The sequence below is a fragment of the Neoarius graeffei genome, chromosome 4 (genome assembly GCF_027579695.1).
Source record: "Neoarius graeffei isolate fNeoGra1 chromosome 4, fNeoGra1.pri, whole genome shotgun sequence".
Lineage (NCBI taxonomy): Eukaryota > Metazoa > Chordata > Actinopteri > Siluriformes > Ariidae > Neoarius > Neoarius graeffei.
Window position 1 is genome coordinate 11742757 of NC_083572.1, and position 6000 is coordinate 11748756.

Here is a 6000-nt window from a genome sequence, read left to right on the forward strand (position 1 = left end):
GCAACAGCGCTAACCACTACACCACCGTGCCGCCCGCTAGCACTGTTCATTCATTATAATTTCATTTCTTGATAGATAGTTAATCAGCTTTTACCCCTTTCCTCCTGTGTCTCCTTTCCTCGCGACTCCTGGCTCCCTCGCTTCGCGCCTCTCAATTTTCCAAAACAACCAATCTCTGGCATTATCTCGTGCTGCATTCGCCGCAGTCGGACATTGGAAATTCGCGCACGTAAATGTCAAATTGGCCGTAATTTTTCTTTGAATTCGTCGCTGCCAACTGGGGTGGCAGCTGGGGTGGCAAGGCTTTTTTTTAGGGTGGCATTTGCCACCCTATGCCACCCTGGTAGATCCACCCATGTTTCCAGCTGGCTACAGTAATCACAGTTTCCTGTGTGATGTTTACCCATTATTTTTAGTGTACTGTTAAGCCCTGTGTGACCAATTCTTAAACGGGTTATCATGCTCTCATCTTTCCTACTTCTGCCTTCCATCCTTCCTTTGTCCACCAGTTTTTGGATGTTGTACAGATGTCTGCCCTTTCCATTATCATCCCAGTATTCCTGCCAGATTGATTTGGCATGATTCTTTATAAGGACCTTAGCCTCCGCCTTACTCACAGGGATTAGTAAATCTACCTCTTCATGCTTGAGTGTTTGTTTGGCTAACTTGTCCACCTGCTCATTACCCTCAACACCAGCATGTGCCGGTACCCAAAGAAAATGAATTACTATTCCTACTGCTTCTAGATGGAATAATGTACTGTATACTTCATTGATGAGGTCGCCCCTGAATGATCTACCTGACTGTATGCTTTGTAGAGCTGAATAACTATCTGAGATGATGACAGTATTGTGAATTTTGTTTTCTTTTATCCATTCCAGGGCCAACCAGATCACTACGAACTCTGTAGTGTAAACAGATAAGTTGCCATCTATTCTTTTCAAAATGCTCACATCATTTGCTGGAATGTGTACTGCTGAACCAGCACACTCTCTTTCTGGATCTTTTGATCCATCTGTGAATATGAATGTATGGCATGGAAAATGTAACTCTACATAATTCTGCACTATGGCTTCTACTGTCACCTCTTTTGGTTTCTTTTGAATTTCTAAGTGAATGGCCAGGTCTACAGAAGGTAATGGGAAAAACCATGGCTGAATAGAGGATAAAGGTACAACAGGACTGTACTGCAACTGATGTAGCCCTAAACTCTCTCCTTTAGCATCACCTATCCACCCAAAGCTTCTAAAGTTGGACTTGTTATGCTCCCAACAGTCATTTAAAATATTTTTGGCTGGATGATCAGCATATTGCCCTCTAAGGTTAACCCAGTATGTCAACATCAGTTGTATTCTTCTAATCCTTAGCGGCATCTCACCCATTTCCACCTGCATTGCAGGTATAGGGGATGTTTTAAAGGATCCACTACAGATCCTCAAAGCCTGAGCTTGCAGTACATCTAAGACCTTTATGTTAGATTCAGCTGAAGACATATATGCTATGCAGCCATAATCAAAGACAGACCTCATAAGTGCCCAGTATACGTTAAGCAAAGCTGCTCCGCTGGCTCCCCAGGACTGTCCTGATAAACAGCGAAGGATGTTAATAACCTTTTTACACTTGTTTCCTACCTTACTCGTGTGTACTTTCCATGTTAACTTTTCGTCAAACCATACCCCAAGAAATCGGATAGCTTTGTCTTGCTCAAGAGGATGTTCATAAAGTTTTAAAGAAAAAGGAGTGATTTTGCACCTTCTTGAAAAACATATTACTTGAGTCTTTGACACTGATAGCCTAAAACCCCATTCATTTGCCCACTTTTCCACTTTCTTTATTGCTGCTTGCATTTTTGTTTTGACATGTGAAATATTACGTCCTCTGACCCATAATGCTCCATCATCTGCATATAAGGACTTGCCTATACCTTGCTCTATGTTTAAAAAGATGTCATTAATCATGCTATTAAACAATAATGGGCTAAACACACTACCTTGCGGTGTACCATTCTCCACTGTATATATTTCAGAATACTCTGTACCTACTTTTACCTGTATCTTCCTGTCAAATAGAAAGTCCAAAATCCAGTTGTACACTCTAAAAAATAAATGAACTTATTTACGCAAAAAAATTGTGGCAACAATTTCCACGTAATTTTCTTATGTAAATCTTACGTTTGTTTTCCAAATATCCTTTACTATAATATTTTATGTAAAGCTTACGAATGTTTTTTACATACATTTTTCTAGCTTTCTGAATGTTAATGAATCCTTTAAAATTATGTTTTTTCTACTAATCTTTCCCTGTTCTCAAACCTAACATGCTTCAAATATTTTCAACATGAATTTATAATAACAATACAGTAATGTAATAACATGACACGATGATTCGGTGACAGCTCTTGCTCTTTGGCTTCAATTCTCTCGATTCAGTCAGAGAACTTGAGTGCTGGGCCTAACGTTAGCTCATGCCAAATGCGCATGTCTACTCATCTCATCTCATTATCTCTAGCCGCTTTATCCTTCTACAGGGTCGCAGGCAAGCTGGAGCCTATCCCAGCTGACTACGGGCGAAAGGCGGGGTACACCCTGGACAAGTCGCCAGGTCATCACAGGGCTGACACATAGACACAGACAACCATTCACACTCACATTCACACCTACGGTCAATTTAGAGTCACCAGTTAACCTAACCTGCATGTCTTTAGACTGTGGGGAAAACCGGAGCACCCGGAGGAAACCCACGCGGACACGGGGAGAACATGCAAACTCCACACAGAAAGGCCCTCGCCGGCCCCGGGGCTCGAACCCAGGACCTTCTTGCTGTGAGGCGACAGCGCTAACCACTACACCACCGTGCCGCCCCGCATGTCTACTGATTACATATAAATTTAGGATACATTTCACCGGATACTTAACATTCTGCATATAACTTGCAAGGAATTTAACGATAAATAACGTGTGTCATTCCAAGTATGTTTTACATAATAAAATTAGGCAACTGAGTGTAGTTTATGTAATATTATAGTGAAGCTGACAGAATGTTGTAATTTTATGTATACTATACACATTTAACTATAGCTTATTTACAACACCCCAAAGTCATTTTTTACAGTGTATACCTTACCACCTATTCCCATGGACTCTAACTTAATTAGCAGACCCTCCTTCCAGAGCATGTCATAGGCTTTTTCTATGTCAAAGAATACTGCTATTACTATCTCCTTATTGGTCTGAGCCTTCCTAATGTCAGACTCTAAACACAGGACTGAATCCATTGTGTTACGGCCTTTACGGAAACCACTCTGATAGGGAGAGAAGAGTCCTTTACTTTCCATATGGTAGGTTATTCTTTGTGACTATCCTCTCCATAACTTTGCCCAGTTGCCCAGAGAGGGAAGAGTAAGCAGGGTCGTAACTACCATTGAGGACACCGAGGTCATGTCCTCGGCATTTTTTTCCCACGGTATTTTTTTTTCACTCAGAAATGTGAAATTAATATATGATGAAAATCGTTCTGACTTTGATCGGTGGAAAATTCTAAATTCAGCTTGCATCCCCCTGTTCTCATTTGTTTGTCTAAAAATAAAGTCCACATAATCATTTTTAAACGAAGCTGAAATATCCGACATTGGAAACATTTCATATTAGGCAGCCTCGCGATAGTCAGCTAAGCACCACGGGATATACAAGAGTTGAGAAGTGTTCTCATCAAGGTCCGACTCCGCAGCCAGTCAGTTTGTCAATTCGTCGTGGAATCTGAAAATTGACATAAGATGAAGAATTCTACTACACTAAAACAAACCAAACTCAGCTTTGGAAAGTCAACAAGTGAGAGAAAAAGAAAGAGGGAAGAAGGGGAGTTAATTTTGCCAGTCACTGACAGTTATGTGCCGGAATGCTTATGATCATTAACAGTGCAATTTTAATTAGCATTTCGAGCAACAACACTCGAAGCCGCTTAGCTAGATAGGATTTTCGTTTTCCAGGCGGCACAAACTCTTTTATTCTCTCTCTCGATGTGATTTGGTGCGTTTCAGATCAGAAAAGGCTGGACAGTCGTGACCTGTTGTTTATGAAGTTATTGGTGCTGACGAGACTTGAGCTATTTTGCTAACTTACCAGACTATAGGCTAACGTGAACCCAAGACACTATTGTTTTGATCATTGGTTGTATTTTCGAACGGAAATGAAAACGGGTAGCAAACTTATTATGTTCACATTTTATTTACAACATGATGTACCACCTCAGACTGCTTTCTGTCAATCATGAGCAGCCCAGCCGCGTTCACAGCTCCTCCTCCAATCACCAGCTGGAGATGAGCCTCCTCTCGGGAAGTCTTGTCCCGCCCCTCTTATTGACTCCCATCTCCCGTGAGGCTCAGGCCAAGTTTACATTAGACCGTATCTGTCTCATTTTCTTTGCGGATGCACTGTCCGTTTACATTAAAACGCCTGGAAACGCCGGGAAACGGGAATCCGCCAGGGTCCACGTATTCAATCCAGATCGTGTCTGGTCCGGTGCTGTGTAAACATTGAGAATACGCGGATACGCTGTGCTGAGCTCTAGCTGGCGTCGTCATTGGACAACGTCACTGTGACATCCACCTTCCTGATTCACTGGCGTTGGTCATGTGACGAGACTGCTGAAAAACGGCGCGGACTTCCGCCTTGTATCACCTTTCATTAAAGAGTATAAAAGTATGAAAATACTGCAAATACTGATGCAAATACTGCCCATTGTGTAGTTATGATTGTCTTTAGGCTTGCCATCCTTCCACTTGCAAGTGGTAAGTGACGCGCATGTCCGACATGCACTGAGATCACACACACAGCGGCTCAGTCCCGAATCACTGCTCGTGCACTCCACTCGCGCGCTCTGTGAGCTGCGCAGGGCCGGAGTGCGCACCCTCCAGAGGGCACTCGCTGTTCAGGGCGGAGTGATTTGGAGCGCAGGATGCCTGCGGAGCCGAGCGTATCCGTGTATTGGCGTTGCTGTGTGCACGCGAATCGTGTATTGGCGTTGCTGTGTGCACGCTAATCGTTTTAAAAACGTTAATCTGATGATCCGCTGATACGGTCTAATGTAAACCCCACCTCAGTCTCCGAATGTGGCGTAGTCAGTTTTGTCCAATAACCGTCTAGTATTTTGCTATTGAAAAGGGCATATATTTTTTAAAAAGCAATTGAAGTCCATTCAGGCTCGGCTAGATTGCGTTGTCACTCTCACTCACTCACTCACTCACTCACTCACTCACTCAAACTCTCACTCACTCACTCTCACATACTCTCACTCCCACACACTCTCTCTCTCTCACTCACTCACTCACTCACCCACACTCACTCACTCACGCGCACGCACACACACACACACACAAAATACTTTTGTGATCGTGCAGTTTTGAAATTGTTCAAATAAACATGTTCACCTACATGTTCATCTTGTTGGGCTTGTGATTTTGACTCGTTTCCAAAATGTATGTAAAGTCACCATATTAGGACATTTTTTTTGGCAAATAAGATGTATCGCAATGTTTGACCTCGGTATTTGAAAAATCCTGGTTACGGCCCTGAGAGTAAGTGCCCATTTTCAGTGAAAAATATACATTTATGTTCATGCTGGCCAAACAAATTTGAAGTCAGTATAATTTTAACTGTTACAAGTGATAATATTTGAAGTTATTTTGAACATATATCATACCATTAATTTATAGGATTTTTTCAAAGTCCGATGTCCATTGCAATGGACATCAGGAGTTGGCCGAGTTTAGCCAACACTCACATGTTTAGTGTCAGTATATAAAGAAACAAAACACCTGTAAGCTTTTCATAGGTAAATTAGGGTGTCACAGTTTATTTATTCATGATTATAAAATTTTAAATATCTATATATATATTTTGTACAGGCGGCACGGTGGTGTAGTGGTTAGCGCTGTCGCCTCACAGCAAGAAGGTCCTGGGTTCGAGCCCCGGGGCCGGCGAGGGCCTTTCTGTGTGGAGTTTG